At 45.9% G+C, this 20,000-nt stretch overlaps 1 pseudogene; it reads left to right on the forward strand.

Annotated features, from left to right (window-relative positions):
- Window positions 1–20,000, forward strand: part of LOC106575017 (ephrin type-A receptor 6-like) — a 189,851-nt pseudogene that overhangs the window by 49,709 nt on the left and 120,142 nt on the right.

The following is a 20,000-nucleotide window of genomic DNA, read 5'->3' on the forward strand; positions in this document are numbered from 1 at the left end:
GGTAATATATACTAATATACAGTATAATACACGCCAGGCAGCGCAGAAGGTAATATATACTAATATACAGTATAATACTACTAATAATATACGCCAGGCAGCGCAGAAGGTAATATATACTAATATACAGTATAATACTACTAATAATATACACCCGGCAGCGCAGAAGGTTATATACACTAATATACAGTATAATACTACTAATAATATACACCAGGCAGCGCAGAAGGTAATATATACTAATATACAGTATAATACTACTAATAATATACACCAGGCAGCGCAGAAGGTAATATACACTAATATACAGTATAATACTACTAATAATATACACCCGCAGCGCAGAAGGTAATATATACTAATATACAGTATAATACTACTAATAATATACACCCGGCAGCGCAGAAGGTAATATATACTAATATACAGTATAATACTACTAATAATATACACCCGGCAGCGCAGAAGGTAATATATACTAATATACAGTATAATACTACTAATAATATACACCCGGCAGCGCAGAAGGTAATATATACTAATATACAGTATAATACTACTAATAATATACACCCGGCAGCGCAGAAGGTAATATATACTAATATACAGTATAATACTACTAATAATATACACCAGGCAGCGCAGAAGGTAATATATACTAATATACAGTATAATACTACTAATAATATACACCCGCAGCGCAGAAGGTAATATATACTAATATACAGTATAATACTACTAATAATATACACCCGGCAGCGCAGAAGGTAATATATACTAATATACAGTATAATACTACTAATAATATACACCCGGCAGCGCAGAAGGTAATATATACTAATATACAGTATAATACTACTAATAATATACACCTGGCAGCGCAGAAGGTAATATATACTAATTTACAGTATAATACTACTAATAATATACACCCGGCAGCGCAGAAGGTAATATATACTAATATACAGTATAATACTACTAATAATATACACCCGGCAGCGCAGAAGGTAATATATACTAATATACAGTACAATACTACTAATAATATACACCCGGCAGCGCAGAAGGTAATATACACTAATATACAGTATAATACTACTAATAATATACACCCGGCAGCGCAGAAGGTAATATATACTAATATACAGTATAATACTACTAATAATATACACCCGGCAGCGCAGAAGGTAATATATACTAATATACAGTATAATACTACTAATAATATACACCCGGCAGCACAGAAGGTAATATATACTAATATACAGTATAATACTACTAATAATATACACCCGGCAGCACAGAAGGTAGTATATAATAATATATAGTATTTTTGTAATAGTAATATACGCCAGGCATCACAGAAGGTAATATATAAGAATATATAGTATAATATATAGTATTTTTGTAATAGTAATATACACCAGACATCACAGAAGGTAATATACACTAATATATAGTATAATATACAGTATTTTTGTAATAGTAATATACGCCAGACATCACAGAAGGTAATATATAATAATATATAGTATAATATATAGTATTTTTGTAATAGTAATATACACCAGACATCACAGAAGGTAATATACACTAATATATAGTATAATATATAGTATTTTTGTAATAGTAATATACGCCAGACATCACAGAAGGTAATATATAATAATATATAGTATAATATATAGTATTTTTGTAATAGTAATATACACCAGACATCACAGAAGGTAATATACACTAATATATAGTATAATATACAGTATTTTTGAAATAGTAATATACGCCAGACATCACAGAAGGTAATATATAATAATATATAGTATAATATATAGTATTTTTGTAATAGTAATATACACCAGACATCACAGAAGGTAATATACACTAATATATAGTATAATATACAGTATTTTTGAAATTGTAATATACGCCAGACATCACAGAAGGTAATATATAATAATATATAGTATAATATATAGTATTTTTGTAATAGTAATATACACCAGACATCACAGAAGGTAATATATAATAATATATAGTATAATATATAGTATTTTTGTAATAGTAATATACACCAGACATCACAGAAGGTAATATATAATAATATATAGTATATTATATAGTATTTTTTGTAATAGTAATAAACGCCAGACATCGCAGAAGGTAATATATAATAATATATAGTATAATATATAGTATTTTTGTAATAGTAATATACGCCAGGCATCGCAGAAGGTAATATATAATAATATATAGTATTTTTGTAATAGTAATATACGCCAGGCATCGCAGAAGGTAATATATAACCCAGTTGTGTTACTTCTGCAGGTAATAAAAGGTGTATTTTCTGTTACCTTCAGGTGTACGTGGAGCTGCGGTTCACCCTGAGAGACTGTAACTCCATCCCTTGGGTGTCCGGTACCTGCAAGGAGACCTTTAACCTCTTCTCCTCCAGACAGACGAACCGCATCCCGCCGCCACGCACTTCAGACCTGCCGACTCACGCCAAGGTTTAGTTTTATACAATCCTATTGGTTTTCTTTTTTTACTTTTTAGTCCATTTTTGTTTTAAAACTCTTATTTGAACACGTTCTCATTTACAGCAACGACCTGGGGGATAGTTACAGGGGGATGAATGAGCTAATTGGATGCTGGGGATTATTAGGTGGCCGTGATGGTATGAGGGCCAGATTGGGAATTTTAACCAGGACACCAGGGGGTTAACACCCCTTTACTCTTACGATAAATACAATGGGATCTTTAATGACCTCAGAGAGTCTGGACACCCGTTTAACGTCACGAACGAAAGATCCCACCCTACTACGTAGGAACAATGTCCCCAGTCACTGCCCTGGAACATTGTGGATCTCCTTAGACCAGAGGGAAGAGCGCCCCCTACTGGCCCTCCAGCACCCCTTCCACCAGCACCTGGTCTCCCATCCAGGGACCGACCAGGACCAACCCTGCTTGGCTTCTGAGTCAAGCCAGCGGTGGGATTCAGGAGTGGGATGCTGCTGGCTTTTTTTTTTAAACTTATTGGACTTTTTGACTCGTTATGTATTTGACGTAGAGTTCTTCCCTTTCATATACGTTCTTATCAGACAGTTTTTATAGTTGTTACGGTTTAAGAGGAGAGCTTGTAAGCGTTTAATTGTACTGTGACAGTACTACGCAGGTGTATATCCTGTGACGAAAAACATATTGGATATGATTTGATTTTGAAGGTGGACACCATTGCTGCCGATGAGAGCTTCACACAGACGGACCTGGGCGACCGCGTTCTCCGCCTCAACACGGAGGTCAGTTTGGTTGAATGTTATATTCGTTTCATTCTTATACCTCTTTTGTCTCCTTGTTTTTCTCTCGCGATATTTATAACTACTTTTTTTATTTTTTTTAATTATATTTTCATTAGAATTGTATTTATTTTTTTTCTTCTTTGATCAGGGTTTACACAAACAATAAAACAATGTGTACTAGACAGACTGAGTACAGGGAATCAGGAAATACAGTGAAAATGATGACCTGAAAGGAGGAGTCATGCAATTAAAAGACAGCAGTATATGGGAGTCTTTCTACATACGACCACATATTTAACAAGGCAAGTCACTTCAGAACAAATTCTTATTTACAATGACGGCCTAGGAACACTGGGTTAACTGCCTTGTTCAGGGGCAGAACGATGGATTTTTGCCTTGTCAGCTCGGGGATTCGATCTAACAACCTTTCGGTTACTAGTCCAACGCTCTAACCACTAGGCTACCTACCCCCTCTACACTCTAACCACTAGGCTACCTGCCTCTACACTCTAACCACTAGGCTACCTGCCTCCTCTCCACTCTAACCACTAGGCTACCTGCCGCCTCTACACTCTAACCACTAGGCTACCTGCCTCCTCTACACTCTAACCACTAGGCTACCTGCCTCCTCTACACTCTAACCACTAGGCTACCTGCCGCCTCTACACTCTAACCACTAGGCTACCTGCCGCTACACTCCTAACCACTAGGCTACCTGCCTCCTCTCCACTCTAACCACTAGGCTACCTGCCGCCTCTACACTCTAACCACTAGGCTACCTGCCGCCTCTACACTCTAACCACTAGGCTACCTGCCTCCTCTACACTCTAACCACTAGGCTACCTGCCTCCTCTACACTCTAACCACTAGGCTACCTGCCACCTCTACACTCTAACCACTAGGCTACCTGCCTCCTCTACACTCTAACCACTAGGCTACCTGCCTCCTCAACACTCTAACCACTAGGATACCTGCCGCCTCCACACTCTAACCACTAGGCTACCTGCCTCCTCTCCACTCTAACCACTAGGCTACCTGCCGCCTCTACACTCTAACCACTAGGCTACCTGCCTCCTCTACACTCTAACCACTAGGCTACCTACCCCCTCTACACTCTAACCACTAGGCTACCTGCCTCTACACTCTAACCACTAGGCTACCTGCCTCCTCTACACTCTAACCACTAGGCTACCTACCCCTCTACACTCTAACCACTAGGCTACCTGCCTCCTCTCCACTCTAACCACTAGGCTACCTGCCGCCTCTACACTCTAACCACTAGGCTACCTGCCTCTACACTCTAACCACTAGGCTACCTGCCTCCTCTACACTCTAACCACTAGGCTACCTACCCCCCTCTACACTCTAACCACTAGGCTACCTGCCTCCTCTCCACTCTAACCACTAGGCTACCTGCCGCCTCTACACTCTAACCACTAGGCTACCTGCCTCCTCTACACTCTAACCACTAGGCTACCTGCCTCCTCTACACTCTAACCACTAGGCTACCTGCCGCCTCTACACTCTAACCACTAGGCTACCTGCCTCCTCTACACTCTAACCACTAGGCTACCTGCCTCCTCTACACTCTAACCACTAGGCTACCTGCCTCCTCTACACTCTAACCACTAGGCTACCTGCCTCCTCTACACTCTAACCACTAGGCTACCTGCCTCCTCTACACTCTAACCACTAGGCTACCTGCCTCCTCTACACTCTAACCACTAGGCTACCTGCCTCCTCTACACTCTAACCACTAGGCTACCTGCCTCCTCTACACTCTAACCACTAGGCTACCTGCCTCCTCTACACTCTAACCACTAGGCTACCTGCCGCCTCTACACTCTAACCACTAGGCTACCTGCCGCCTCTACACTCTAACCACTAGGCTACCTGCCTCCTCTACACTCTAACCACTAGGCTACCTGCTGCCTCTACACTCTAACCACTAGGCTACCTGCCTCCTCTACACTCTAACCACTAGGCTACCTGCCGCCTCTACACTCTAACCACTAGGCTACCTGCCGCCTCTACACTCTAACCACTAGGCTACCTGCCTCCTCTACACTCTAACCACTAGGCTACCTGCCTCCTCTACACTCTAACCACTAGGCTACCTGCCTCCTCTACACTCTAACCACTAGGCTACCTGCCTCTACACTCTAACCACTAGGCTACCTGCCTCCTCTACACTCTAACCACTAGGCTACCTGCCTCCTCTACACTCTAACCACTAGGCTACCTGCCGCCTCACACTCTAACCACTAGGCTACCTGCCTCCTCTACACTCTAACCACTAGGCTACCTGCCTCCTCTACACTCTAACCACTAGGCTACCTGCCGCCTCTACACTCTAACCACTAGGCTACCTGCCTCCTCTACACTCTAACCACTAGGCTACCTGCCTCCTCTACACTCTAACCACTAGGCTACCTGCCTCCTCTACGCTCTAACCACTAGGCTACCTGCCTCTCCACTCTAACCACTAGGCTACCTGCCGCCTCTACACTCTAACCACTAGGCTACCTGCCTCCTCTACACTCTAACCACTAGGCTACCTGCCACCTCTACACTCTAACCACTAGGCTACCTACCCCCCTCTACACTCTAACCACTAGACTACCTGCCTCCTCTACACTCTAACCACTAGGCTACCTGCCTCCTCTACACTCTAACCACTAGGCCACCTGCCTCCTCTACACTCTAACCACTAGGCTACCTGCCTCCTCTACACTCTAACCACTAGGCTACCTGCCTCCTCTACTCTCTAACCACTAGGCTACCTGCCTCCTCTACACTCTAACCACTAGGCTACCTGCCACCTCTACACTCTAACCACTAGGCTACCTGCCTCCTCTACACTCTAACCACTAGGCTACCTGCCTCCTCTACACTCTAACCACTAGGCTACCTGCCTCCTCTACACTCTAACCACTAGGCTACCTGCCTCCTCTACACTCTAACCACTAGGCTACCTGCCACCTCTACACTCTAACCACTAGGCTACCTGCCTCCTCTACACTCTAACCACTAGGCTACCTGCCTCCTCTACACTCTAACCACTAGGCTACCTGCCTCCTCTACACTCTAACCACTAGGCTACCTGCCACCTCTACACTCTAACCACTAGGCTACCTGCCTCCTCTACACTCTAACCACTAGGCTACCTGCCTCCCTCTACACTCTAACCACTAGGCTACCTGCTGCCTCTACACTCTAACCACTAGGCTACCTGCCTCCTCTACACTCTAACCACTAGGCTACCTGCCTCCTCTACACTCTAACCACTAGGCTACCTGCCTCTACACACTAACCACTAGGCTACCTGCCTCTACACTCTAACCACTAGGCTACCTGCCTCTACACTCTAACCACTAGGCTACCTGCCTCTACACTCTAACCACTAGGCTACCTGCCTCCTCTACACTCTAACCACTAGGCTACCTGCCTCCTCTACACTCTAACCACTAGGCTACCTGCCTCCTCTACACTCTAACCACTAGGCTACCTGCCTCCTCTACACTCTAACCACTAGGCTACCTGCCTCTACACTCTAACCACTAGGCTACCTGCCTCCTCTACACTCTAACCACTAGGCTACCTGCCTCCTCTACACTCTAACCACTAGGCTACCTGCCGCCTCTACACTCTAACCACTAGGCTACCTGCCGCCTCTACACTCTAACCACTAGGCTACCTGCCTCTACACTCTAACCACTAGGCTACCTGCCTCTACACTCTAACCACTAGGCTACCTGCCTCTACACTCTAACCACTAGGCTACCTGCCTCCTCTACACTCTAACCACTAGGCTACCTACCTCTACACTCTAACCACTAGGCTACCTGCCTCTACACACTAACCACTAGGCTACCTGCCTCCGCTACACTCTAACCACTAGGCTACCTGCCTCCTCTACACTCTAACCACTAGGCTACCTGCCTCCTCTACACTCTAACCACTAGGCTACCTGCCTCTACACTCTAACCACTAGGCTACCTACCTCTACACTCTAACCACTAGGCTACCTGCCTCTACACACTAACCACTAGGCTACCTGCCTCCGCTACACTCTAACCACTAGGCTACCTGCCTCCTCTACACTCTAACCACTAGGCTACCTGCCTCCTCTACACTCTAACCACTAGGCTACCTGCCTCCTCTACACTCTAACCACTAGGCTACCTGCCTCCTCTACACTCTAACCACTAGGCTACCTGCCGCCTCTACACTCTAACCACTAGGCTACCTGCCTCCTCTACACTCTAACCACTAGGCTACCTGCCTCCTCTACACTCTAACCACTAGGCTACCTGCCTCCTCTACACTCTAACCACTAGGCTACCTGCCTCCTCTACACTCTAACCACTAGGCTACCTGCCGCTACACTCTAACCACTAGGCTACCTGCCGCCTCTACACTCTAACTGTGTAGAGGCACAGCCACGACCCAGACATACTGTAACACAACACAGCCACGTCTCTGACATAAGTGTAAAAACGTTTATTACTACAAAACTCTTTCAGAAAATGAAAATGTTTTCAAAATATGGACTCTTAGGGTAGAGGCCTCAGCCACCATCTTTACGGAGCCATGTTGAATCTGTGCTCCCTATTACTACCGTTATAATAGATGCTGTTTGAGAGGAGAGATCATGTCATTGTGTAGCCTTCGCTCTACTGTAAGCATATGACAAATGAAACGTTCATTTGATTTGAGGTAAGAGAGGTCGGCCCCGTGACCCGGAAGGGCTTCTACCTGGCGTTCCAGGATGTGGGGGCGTGCATCGCTCTGGTATCCGTCAAGGTGTTCTATAAGGTATTGTGAGGTTTATGTATTATATCTATCTATCTATCTATCTATCTATCCATATATATCTGTCTGTCTGTCTGTCTGTCTGTCTGTCTGTCTGTCTGTCTGTCTGTCTGTCTGTCTGTCTGTCTGTCTGTCTGTCTGTCTGTCTGTCTACAGTGGCTTGCGAAAGTATTCATCCCCTTGGCATTTGTCCTATTTTGTTGCCTTACAACCTGTAATTCAAATTGATTTTTGAGGGGTTTGTGTTACGACCTTCGCCGAAGTCGGTCCCTCTCCTTGTTCGGGCGACGTTCGGCGGTCGACGTCACCGGCCTTCTAGCCATCGCCGATCCACTTTTCATTTTCCATTTGTTTTGTCTTAGTCTTACACAAACCTGGTTTCAATCCCCCAATTACTTGTTCATTATTTAACCCTCTGTTCCCCCATGTTTGTTTGTGAGTGATTGTTTATTGTATTGCGGTCCGTTATTGTGGCCTTGGATTTATTTGACGTGTATTGTGATTCTTGTTTGAGTACAATTGCGTACATTACTCATATCTGCTGTCCTGCGCCTGACTCATCTACATCAGCTGCACACAGACGCGTTACAGTTTGTATAATTTGATTTGCACAACATGCCTACCACTTTGAAAATGCTAAATATTTTTTCTTGTGAAACAAACAAGAAATATAACTTTTCACCCCCCCCCAAAAGTTAATACTTTGTAGAGCTACCTTTTGCAGCAATATTGAAGTCATACTACAGATTCTCAATTGGATTGAGGTCTGGGCTTTGACTAGGCCATTCCAAGACATTTAAATGTTTCCCCTTAAACCACTCGAGTGTTGCTTTAGCAGTATGCTTAGGGTCATTGTCCTGCTGGGAGGTGAACCTCCGTCCCAGTCTCAAATCTCTGGAAGACTGAAACAGGTTTCCCTAAAAAATGTTCCTGTATTTAGCGCCATTATTATTCCTTCAGTTTCTGACCAGTTTCCCAGTCCCTGCCGATGAAAAACATCCCCACAGCATGATGTGGGATGGTGTTCTCGGGGTGATGAGAGGTGTTGGGTTTGCGCCAGACATAATGTTTTCCTTGATGGCCAAAAGCTGACCAGAGTACCTTCTTCCATATGTTTGGGGAGTCTCCCACGTGCCTTTTGGCGAACGCCAAACGTGTTTGCTTATTTTTTCTTTAAGCAATGGCTTTTTTCTGGCCACTCCTCCGTAAAGCCCAGCTCTGTGGATTATACGGCTTAAAGTGGTCCTATGGACAGATACTCCAATCTCCACCGTGGAGCTTTGCAGCTCCTTCAGGGTTATCTTTGGTCTCTTTGTTGCCTCTCTGATTAATGCCCTCCTTGCCTGGTCCGTGAGTTTTGGTAGGCGGCCCTCTCTTTAATGGTGCTCCGTGGGATGTTCAAAGTTTCTGATATTGTTTTATAACCCAACCCTGATCTGTACTTCTCCACAACTTTGTCCTTGACCTGTTTGGAGAGCTCCTTGGTCTTCATAGTGCTGCTTGCTTGGTGTTGCCCCTTGCTTAGTGGTGTTGCAGACTCTGGGGCCTTTCAGAACAGGTGTATATATATACTGAGATCGTGTGACACTTAGATTGCACACAGGTGGACTTTATTTAACTAAATATGTGACTTCTGAAGGTAATTGGTTGCACCAGATCTTATTTAGGGGCTTCATAGCAAAGGGGTGAATACATATAAACACACCACTTTAACATTTAAAAAAAGACATTTTAAACAAGTCATTTTTTTCAGTTCACTTCACCAATTTGGACTATTTTGTGTTTTTGTCCATTACACGAAATCCAAATAAAAAGCTATTTAAATTGCAGGTTGTAATGCAACAAAATAGTAAAAACGCCAAAGGGGGGGGATGAATACTTTTACAAGGCACTGAACTGACTTTCTATCTCTCTCCTTATCTAAGCGTTGTCCATCCACTCTGAGGAACCTGGCAGCGTTCCCAGACACGGTGCCAAGGGTTGACTCCTCCTCGCTGGTGGAGGTGCGGGGAGCGTGCGTGGAGAACGCGGAGGAGAGGGACACGCCCAAACTGTACTGTGGGGCGGACGGAGACTGGCTGGTTCCTCTGGGGCGATGCGTCTGTAGTCTGGGACATGAGGAGATTGACGGATTCTGCCAGGGTGAGTTGTGGCTAACAATTCCCCTCCCGCTGGGCACAGATATCAGTTCAACGTTTAGCTTTGATTTAAATTTTGGTTGAGTTGTCAAACATACGTGAATTCAAACGTATTTTAGGTTAAAAAGTAGGGTGTGAAAAAAAAAAAATAATACTACATTGTAAAATCCAATGAGTTTTACACATTGATTCAACATCATCACATTGAATTGTTTTGTTGAAATGACATGAAAACACCGTTGATCGAACCAGTTTCTGCCCAGCGGGTTCATTGTGCTTTATATTGTTGTGTGCTTATTCGGGCTGACCCCAATTAGTCGACTGGGCGATTGTTTGGTCCATAGGAAGGTTGGTCTATGTTTTTGGGTCGAGCAGTAGCAAACACATATATATATATTTTATTTATGGCACACGAGACTCCTGTCTTATTCGCGCCCATTTTAGTGAACTAATCCATTGTGAAGGCCGAGACTAATCCATTTTGAAGGCCGAGACTAATCCATTGCAGAAGGCTGAGACTAATCCATTGTGAAGGCTGAGACTAATCCATTGTGAAGGCTGAGACTAATCCATTGTGGAGGCTGAGACTAATCCATTTTGAAGGCCGAGACTAATCCATTTTGAAGGCCGAGACTAATCCATTTTGAAGGCCGAGACTAATCCATTGCGAAGGCCGAGACTAATCCATTGCAGAAGGCTGAGACTAATCCATTGTGAAGGCTGAGACTAATCCATTGTGAAGGCTGAGACTAATCCATTGTGAAGGCCGAGACTAATCCATTGCGAAGGCCGAGACTAATCCATTGCGAAGTCCGAGGCTAATCCATTGCGAAGGCCGAGACTAATCCATTTTGAAGGCCGAGACTAATCCATTGCAGAAGGCCGAGACTAATCCATTGTGAAGGCTGAGACTAATCCATTGTGAAGGCCGAGACTAATCCATTGCGAAGGCCGAGACTAATCCATTGTGAAGGCCGAGACTAATCCATTGCGAAGGCCGAGACTAATCCATTTTGAAGGCCGAGACTAATCCATTTTGAAGGCCGAGACTAATCCATTGTGAAGGCTGAGACTAATCCATTGTGAAGGCCGAGACTAATCCATTGCGAAGGCCGAGACTAATCCATTGTGAAGGCTGAGACTAATCCATTGTGAAGGCTGAGACTAATCCATTGTGAAGGCTGAGACTAATCCATTGTGAAGGCTGAGGCTAATCCATTGTGGAGGCCGAGACTAATCCATTGCGGAGGCTGCTGGGGAGAGTGGCTAACTTGCACAATGCATGTCTCTGTCCAGAATGGACTCTCTCACGCCAATTTGTGCACATTCATTGTTTCATTGTGTGAATTGTTTGATTTTGATTGTTAGTGTCTATCAATTCATTACATATATCACCAGTAGTATATTTACTGTTAATTCCTATAATTTATCATCAATTATGTTGTTTTATTTCTGTTCATTCATTCAATATGTTACTATTGGTCTTTTACCGTTCTCATTGTCGGAGTGGAGGTGTTGTTTGCTCACTCTCACTCACTCACTCACTCACTCACTCACTCACTCACTCACTCACTCACTCACTCACTCACTCACTCACTCACTCACTCACTCACTCACTCACTCACTCACTCACTCACTCTCTCACCAGAAACACGTTTTGTTTTATTTCATTTCATTTTCACGTTTTGCAACATTTTGTCATTGTCAATTTTCTGAGTAGGCCTATAGTCTACCTGGCCTGCGCGCAAAACGCAGGCATATAAACACACACCACCACTAATAAGCTGTGGCGCATCTCAAAGTAATGTTTTCTTCACCTCAAACAGCAAGCAAATAAAGTCTTTTTTTTTAATTTTTTTTTTTACATCCGTTGAGAAATGACAATAGTTTCAGCAATGCATCTGAAAAAAATCTTTCCGGCTCTTTCCTCTTTTCGATAACCACTCAGCGTTGAAAAGGGGGAGAAATGTCATGCTCTGATCCCAGTGGAAATGTCATTAAATAAGCCTACCTGATTACTGATTTATACCTGGCTTAATTAACCTGAAGCTGTGTCCGTCCCGAGCTCACTGGAGCAGAAGGGCCCAGAATATTTTAAACAACGTTGCAAGTTTGCTAGTTCTCCAAGTTAATAGTTGGTACAATGTTTCTAGTTCCATTGCAGACAGGCCATATGTAGATAATGTGATTTATAGGAGAGGTTTTTTAAAATCAGGTTATTTTCTACCTGTGGGCTGTAACGTTTTTATTTGTTGGTTTCATGTAGGCTATTTTTACATAGTTGGTCATGGAATAGAAGTTACTTTTTAGGTTTGTATCATTTTCATTTAGATTTGGAAAATAATTTTGATTAACCACACGACACTGATATTGAAAGGTTGTGAAAGGTTGTGAAAGGTTGTGAAAGGTTGAGAAAGGCTGAGAAAGGTTGTGAAAGGTTGAGAAAGGTTGAGAAAGGTTGAGAAAGGTTGAGAAAGGTTGAGAAAGGTTGTGAAAGGTTGTGAAAGGTTGAGAAAGGTTGTGAAAGGTTGAGAAAGTTTGAGAAAGTTTGTGAAAGGTTGTGAAAGGTTGTGAAAGGTTGAGAAAGGTTGTGAAAGGTTGAGAAAGGTTGTGAAAGGTTGAGAAAGGTTGAGAAAGGTTGTGAAAGGTTGTGAAAGGTTGTGAAAGGTCGCCAATTCCTCATCTAGCCTATTACCGGCAACTTCTGGAGAATAACGGCAGAATCTGCAAAAGCCAGCAGGAGAGAGAGGAGGTTGGGCCAGGTTACGTTTTTTCTTCTTCTGGTTATCTTGGATCTCTGGCTCCCTCTTGAGTCCTTTGTGTCTTATTTTCATCAAACGGTACGCTTAAAGCATCAGACAAGCTCAATGCATATAGCTGTTTTTATTTAAACACATCGGCTGTGTCTATATATGGGAAAATGTGACCCACCACCTGGTTTTGGTCCTATGTAGCAACATTTTAAATTGTGTTTTTTTTTAAATAATTTTTTTACATTAGATAAAAAGTAGAGACTCAAAGCTAGAAAATTGCACCTGCAGTTGAGGAAACAATGAGAAAGTAATTCTGCTTTGAAAGTTGATAAACTTGTAACCCCACTTTTGAGAAAAAGGCCTGTGAATGTGTTGGTACACCTACTGGAGGGCTCTTCATGTCTTCGTCCATTCAGCATCGTCCACACCCTCTTAAGCCCCACCCATCTCTTTAAGGATTCACAGTGTAGTAAAAAACCCTGAAGATTTCAAGACTAAAAGGGTAGTAGTAAAACTACATTATCTCGTCCTCGGCCTGTATCCAAATCTGACTTTGGTGCAGGTCATGTTTTTCTTCACATTACCGTCTCTGGTAAACACACACTTTATCAAATAAAATCTAAGTTTTGGGGCGGCAGGGTAGCCTTGTGGTTAGAGTGTTGGGCTAGTAACCGAAAGGTTGCAAGTTTGAATCCCCGAGCTGACAAGGTACAAATCTGTCGTTCTGCCCCCTGAACAAGGCAGTTAACCCACTGTTCCCCGGTAGGCCGTCATTGAAAATAAGAATTTGTTCTTAACTGACTTGCCTCGTTAAATAAAGGTTAAATAAAACATGTATCACAGGATACAGAAGGTGTAAACGGTACCCGTGAAATGGTTACTTGCATAATGGAGTTTTTTGTTTAAACATGTAGCTAGCTAGCTAGGTTAAAAAATGAACCGTAAGTCCAACTCTAATGAGTTAAATCCAACTGGGGAACTCATGCCTCTTTCTAGAGCTCCTTCACAGACGATACGCGTAACGTTAGCTAACTAGCTAAGAGTTCACCTCAACTTGCAATGAAAACAATTATCTGACAAAATTAAAAACGTATAATATCTGAAAATGTAGTTAGACTTTTACCCGTATACATTGGCTTTAGCTCACAGGGCTAACACAGTCTGGTGTGTTTAATTCAGGCTTTAGCTCACAGGGCTAACACAGTCTGGTGTGTTTAACTCAGGCTTTAGCACACAGGGCTAACACAGTCTGGTGTGTTTAATTCAGGCTTTAGCTCACAGGGCTAACACAGTCTGGTGTGTTTAATTCAGGCTTTAGCTCATAGGGCTAACACAGTCTGGTGTGTTTAACTCAGGCTTTAGCTCACAGGGCTAACACAGTCTGGTGTGTTTAATTCAGGCTTTAGCTCATAGGGCTAACACAGTCTGGTGTGTTTGTGTGTAACAAAGGTGGTTCGGTGAAATCGCTCATGTGATTAAGCAACCTTGTGTGAAATTTGAAGACATGGGTTAGCTCCTCGAGACAATCCCTTGGCTTTAGCTCAAAGGGCTAACACAGTTTTGTGGCTTTCAATAGACAGGAGACATGGGTGTGACTGAGAGAGGGATCTAGCTGCTAGGGTGGGGCTGATCTAGGAGGACAGGACAGGCAGCGATACTTTAAGGGGATGTGGATGGATGAACATGTGATCACTGCACTTGGAAATTCTGGCCCCTCTGGTCTACTCTTGGCGACTTCACTTGGCCCCTCTTGTCTTCTCTTGGCGACTTCACTTGGCCCCTCTTGTCTTCTCTTGGCGACTGCACTTGGCCCATCTTGTCTTCTCTTGGCGACTTTTCTTGGCCCCTCTTGTCTACTCTTGGCGACTTCACTTGGCCCCTCTTGTCTTCTCTTGGCGACTGCACTTGGCCCATCTTGTCTTCTCTTGGCGACTTTTCTTGGCCCCTCTTGTCTACTCTTGGCGACTTCACTTGGCCCCTCTTGTCTTCTCTTGGCGACTTCACTTGGCCCCTCTTGTCTACTCTTGGCGACTGCACTTGGCCCCTCTTGTCTACTCTTGGCGACTTCACTTGGCCCCTCTTGTCTTCTCTTGGCGACTGCACTTGGCCCCTCTTGTCTACTCTTGGCGACTGCACTTGGCCCCTCTTGTCTTCTCTTGGCGACTGCACTTGGCAGGTGGTGCAGAGCTAGCCTCACGCCAGGTGGTGCAGAGCTAGCCTCACGCCAGGTGGTGCAGAGCTAGCCTCACGCCAGGTGGTGCAGAGCTAGCCTCACGCCAGGTGGTGCAGAGCTAGCCTCACGCCAGGTGGTGCAGAGTTAGCTTCATTGCAGGTGGTGCAGAGCTAGCCTCATGGCAGGTGGTGCAGAGTTAGCCTCATGGCAGGTGGTGCAGAGTTAGCCTCATGGCAGGTGGTGCAGAGTTAGCCTCATGGCAGGTGGTGCAGAGCTAGCCTCATGGCAGGTGGTATAGAGCTAGCCTCATGGCAGGTGGTATAGAGCTAGCCTCATGGCAGGTGGTATAGAGCTATCCTCATGGCAGGTGGTGCAGAGCTAGCCTCTTCACAGGTGGTGCAGAGCTAGCCTCTTCGCAGGTGGTGCAGAGCTAGCCTCTTGGCAGGTGGTATAGAGCTAGCCTCATGGCAGGTGGTGCAGAGCTAGCCTCATGGCAGGTGGTATAGAGCTAGCCTCATGGCAGGTGGTGCAGAGCTAGCCTCTTGGCAGGTGGTGCAGAGCTAGCCTCTTGTCAGGTGGTGCAGAGTTAGCTTCATGGCAGGTGGTGCAGAGCTAGCCTCACGCCAGGTGGGGCAGAGCTAGCCTCACGCCAGGTGGTGCAGAGCTAGCCTCACGCCAGGTGGTGCAGAGCTAGCCTCACGCCAGGTGGTGCAGAGCTAGCCTCACGTCAGGTGGTGCAGAGCTAGCCTCACGCCAGGTGGTGCAGAGCTAGCCTCACGCCAGGTGGTGCAGAGCTAGCCTCACGCCAGGTGGTGCAGAGCTAGCCTCACGCCAGGTGGTGCAGAGTTAGCTTCACGGCAGGTGGTGCAGAGTTAGCTTCACGGCAGGTGGTGCAGAGTTAGCATCACGGCAGGTGGTGCAGAGTTAGTATCACGGCAGGTGGTGCAGAGCTAGCCTCATGGCAGGTGGTGCAGAGCTAGCCTCATGGCAGGTGGTGCAGAGCTAGCCTCATGGCAGGTGGTGCAGAGCTAGCCTCATGGCAGGTGGTATAGAGCTAGCCTCATGGCAGGTGGTGCAGAGCTAGCCTCATGGCAGGTGGTGCAGAGCTAGCCTCATGGCAGGTGGTGCAGAGCTAGCCTCATGGCAGGTGGTATAGAGCTAGCCTCACGGCAGGTGGTGCAGAGCTAGCCTCATGGCAGGTGGTATAGAGCTAGCCTCATGGCAGGTGGTATAGAGCTAGCCTCATGGCAGGTGGTGCAGAGCTAGCCTCATGGCAGGTGGTGCAGAGCTAGCCTCACGGCAGGTGGTATAGAGCTAGCCTCATGGCAGGTGGTATAGAGCTAGCCTCATGGCAGGTGGTATAGAGCTAGCCTCATGGCAGGTGGTGCAGAGCTAGCCTCATGGCAGGTGGTGCAGAGCTAGCCTCATGGCAGGTGGTATAGAGCTAGCCTCATGGCAGGTGATAAAGAGCTAGCCTCATGGCAGGTGGTATAGAGCTAGCCTCATGCCAGGTGGTGCAGAGCTAGCCTCACGCCAGGTGGTGCAGAGCTAGCCTCACGCCAGGTGGTGCAGAGCTAGTCTCACGCCAGGTGGTGCAGAGCTAGCCTCACGCCAGGTGGTGCACAGCTATCAGGTTCGGGTTTGGGTAGCGTCTCCTTCTCAAACGCCTGTCAGAGTTACTGTAGAGAGTTGCACAGTGTACCCCAGTAGGATCTGAGGCTAATGCCCTCACACACGCACACACACACACACACACACACACACACACACACACACACACACACACACACACACACACACACACACACACAGCCTCCGCAGCAGCAGAGTGAATGAATAAGTAGATGCTAAAGCATTCTAACTGAAGGAGAAGAGGGAGGGAGGGAGGGAAGGAGGGAGGGAGGGAGGGAGGGAGGGAGGGAGGGAGGAGGGAGAAAAGGAAGGGAGGGAGGTAGGGAGGGAGGGAGGGAGGGAGGGAGGAGGGAGGGAAGGAGGGAGGAAAGGAGGGAGGGAGGGAGGGAGGGAGGGAGGGAGGGAGGGAGGGAGGGAGGGAGGGAGGGAGGGAGGAGGCATTGCATCAGATAGACAGAGGTCTCTGGGGCCTGCCAAGTCATCTACAGAGCTTGAGATATCACTTCCCTCTCCTTCCTCTCCTCCCCTCATCCTCCCTCTCCTCCCCTCATCCTCCCTCTCCTCCCCTCATCCTACCCTCTCCTCCCCTCATCCTCCCTCTCCTCCCCTCTTCCTCCCTCTCCTCCCCTCATCCTCCCTCTCCTCCCCTCATCCTCCCTCTCCTCCCCTCATCCTCCCTCTCCTCCCCTCATCTTCCCTCTCCTCCCCTCATCCTCCCATCACCCTCCTCCCGTCTCCCCTCCTTTCCTCACCTCCCCTCATCCTCCCCTCTCCCCTCCTTTCCTCCCTCCCCTCATCCTCCCCTCTCCCCTCCTTTCCTCCCTCCCCTCATCCTCCCATTTCCTCTCCTCCCCTCATCCTCCCCTCTCCCCTCCTTTCCTCCCTCCCCTCATCCTCTCCCCTCCTTTCCTCCCTCCCTCCCCTCTGTTCAGATGTTCAGGACAGCAGTATGAGACGTCCCTGTCCGCTGGAGAAGTCTCTGTCTCTTCCCTGTCCGCTAGAGAAGTCTCTGTCTCGTCCCTGTCCGCTAGAGAAGTCTCTGTCTCGTCCCTGTCCGCTGGAGAAGTCTCTGTCTCGTCCCTGTCAGCTGGAGAAGTCTCTGTCTCGTCCCTGTCCGCTAGAGAAGTCTCTGTCTCGTCCCTGTCCGCTAGAGAAGTCTCTATCTCGTCCCTGTCCGCTGGAGAAGTCTCTGTCTCGTCCCTGTCCGCTGGAGAAGTCTCTGTCTCGTCCCTGTCCGCTGGAGAAGTCTCTGTCTCATCCCTGTCCGCTGGAGAAGTCTCTGTCTCGTCCCTGTCCCGCTGGAGAAGTCTCTGTCTCTTCCCTGTCCGCTAGAGAAGTCTCTATCTCGTCCCTGTCCGCTAGAGAAGTCTCTGTCTCGTCCCTGTCAGCTGGAGAAGTCTCTGTCTCGTCCCTGTCCGCTAGAGAAGTCTCTGTCTCGTCCCTGTCAGCTGGAGAAGTCTCTGTCTCGTCCCTGTCCCGCTGGAGAAGTCTCTGTCTCGTCCCTGTCCCGCTGGAGCGTCGTGACTCATCACCTTCCTTATCGGCGCGGTCACAATACACTTCCTGAATTCTCCTTCAAGGCTGTTCTCTCTCAGAAGTTAAAGTGTCAGGACGGAAAAAGGCTTGTTGAACTATTGATCCTTTTGTAATATCAACGTAGTTGTATTAGATTGGGTCATCTCTGAAGCAGCTAGCTGGTTTGTCTGTTGCTGAACACCGGTCTGTTACTGAAGACCGGTCTGTTACTGAACACCGGTCTGTTACTGAACACCAGTCTGTTACCGTTCTCTCCTGCTGGTTTATCTGTTACTGAACACCAGTCTGTTACTGAACACCAGTCTGTTACTGAACACCAGTCTGTTACCGTTCTCTCCTGCTGGTTTGTCTGTTACTGAACACCGGTCTGTTACTGAACACCAGTCTGTTACTGAACACCGGTCTGTTACTGAACACCAGTCTGTTACTGAACACCAGTCTGTTACTGAACACCAGTCTGTTGCTGAACACCAGTCTGTTACTGAACACCAGTCTGTTACCGTTCTCTTCTGCTGGTTTGTCTGTTACTGAACACCAGTCTGTTACTGAACACCAGTCTGTTACTGAACACCAGTCTGTTACCGTTCTCTTCTGCTTGTTTGTCTGTTACTGAACACCAGTCTGTTACTGAACACCAGTCTGTTACTGTTACTGAACACCAGTCTGTTACTGAACACCAGTCTGTTACTGTTACTGAACACCAGTCTGTTACTGAACACCAGTCTGTTACTGTTACTGAACACCAGTCTGTTACTGAACACCAGTCTGTTACTGTTACTGAACACCAGTCTGTTACTGAACACCAGTCTGTTACTGTTACTGAACACCAGTCTGTTATCGTTCTCTCCTGCTGGTTTTCTGTAGGTGAAATAATATGCTCCACAATACAGCTTTGGTTGTCATGGCTACGATAGATCTACCATCCTAATTTGACCAGTTTCTCTCTGCAGGAAAATAATCCTGCAGCAACAGGAAATGTGGATATTTATGTGGATTATAATTAATCCACGTTTTTGTAAGGGTTGATCCGTTTTTCGTTATGGCAAATCAAGTCTGATATTTTTAAAAGTGGTAATTACAAACTTTATAAGCCTTTATTAAACCTTTAATGCACTAGTTTGCAATTGTTGGGCGAAGGATAATTCTCTTCGACAACAGAGTTATTACATTAAGAGAACTGGGCGAAGGATAATTCTCTTCGACAACAGAGTTATTACATTAAGAGAACTGGGCGAAGGATAATTCTCTTCCACAACAGAGTTATTACATTAAGAGAACTGGGCGAAGGATAATTCTCTTCGACAACAGAGTTATTACATTAAGAGAACTGGGCGAAGGATAATTCTCTTCGACAACAGAGTTATTACATTAAGAGAACTGGGCGAAGGATAATTCTCTTCGACAACAGAGTTTTTACATTAAGAGAACTGGGCGAAGGACAATTCTCTTCGACAACAGAGTTATTACATTAAGAGAACTGGGCGAAGGATAATTCTCTTCGACAACAGAGTTTTTACATTAAGAGAACTGGGCGAAGGATAATTCTCTTCGACAACAGAGTTATTACATTAAGAGAACTGGGCGAAGGATAATTCTCTTCGACAACAGAGTTTTTACATTAAGAGAACTGGGCGAAGGATAATTCTCTTCGACAACA

The sequence above is a fragment of the Salmo salar genome, chromosome ssa16, assembly GCF_905237065.1.
Source record: "Salmo salar chromosome ssa16, Ssal_v3.1, whole genome shotgun sequence".
Classification (NCBI taxonomy): Eukaryota; Metazoa; Chordata; class Actinopteri; order Salmoniformes; family Salmonidae; genus Salmo; species Salmo salar.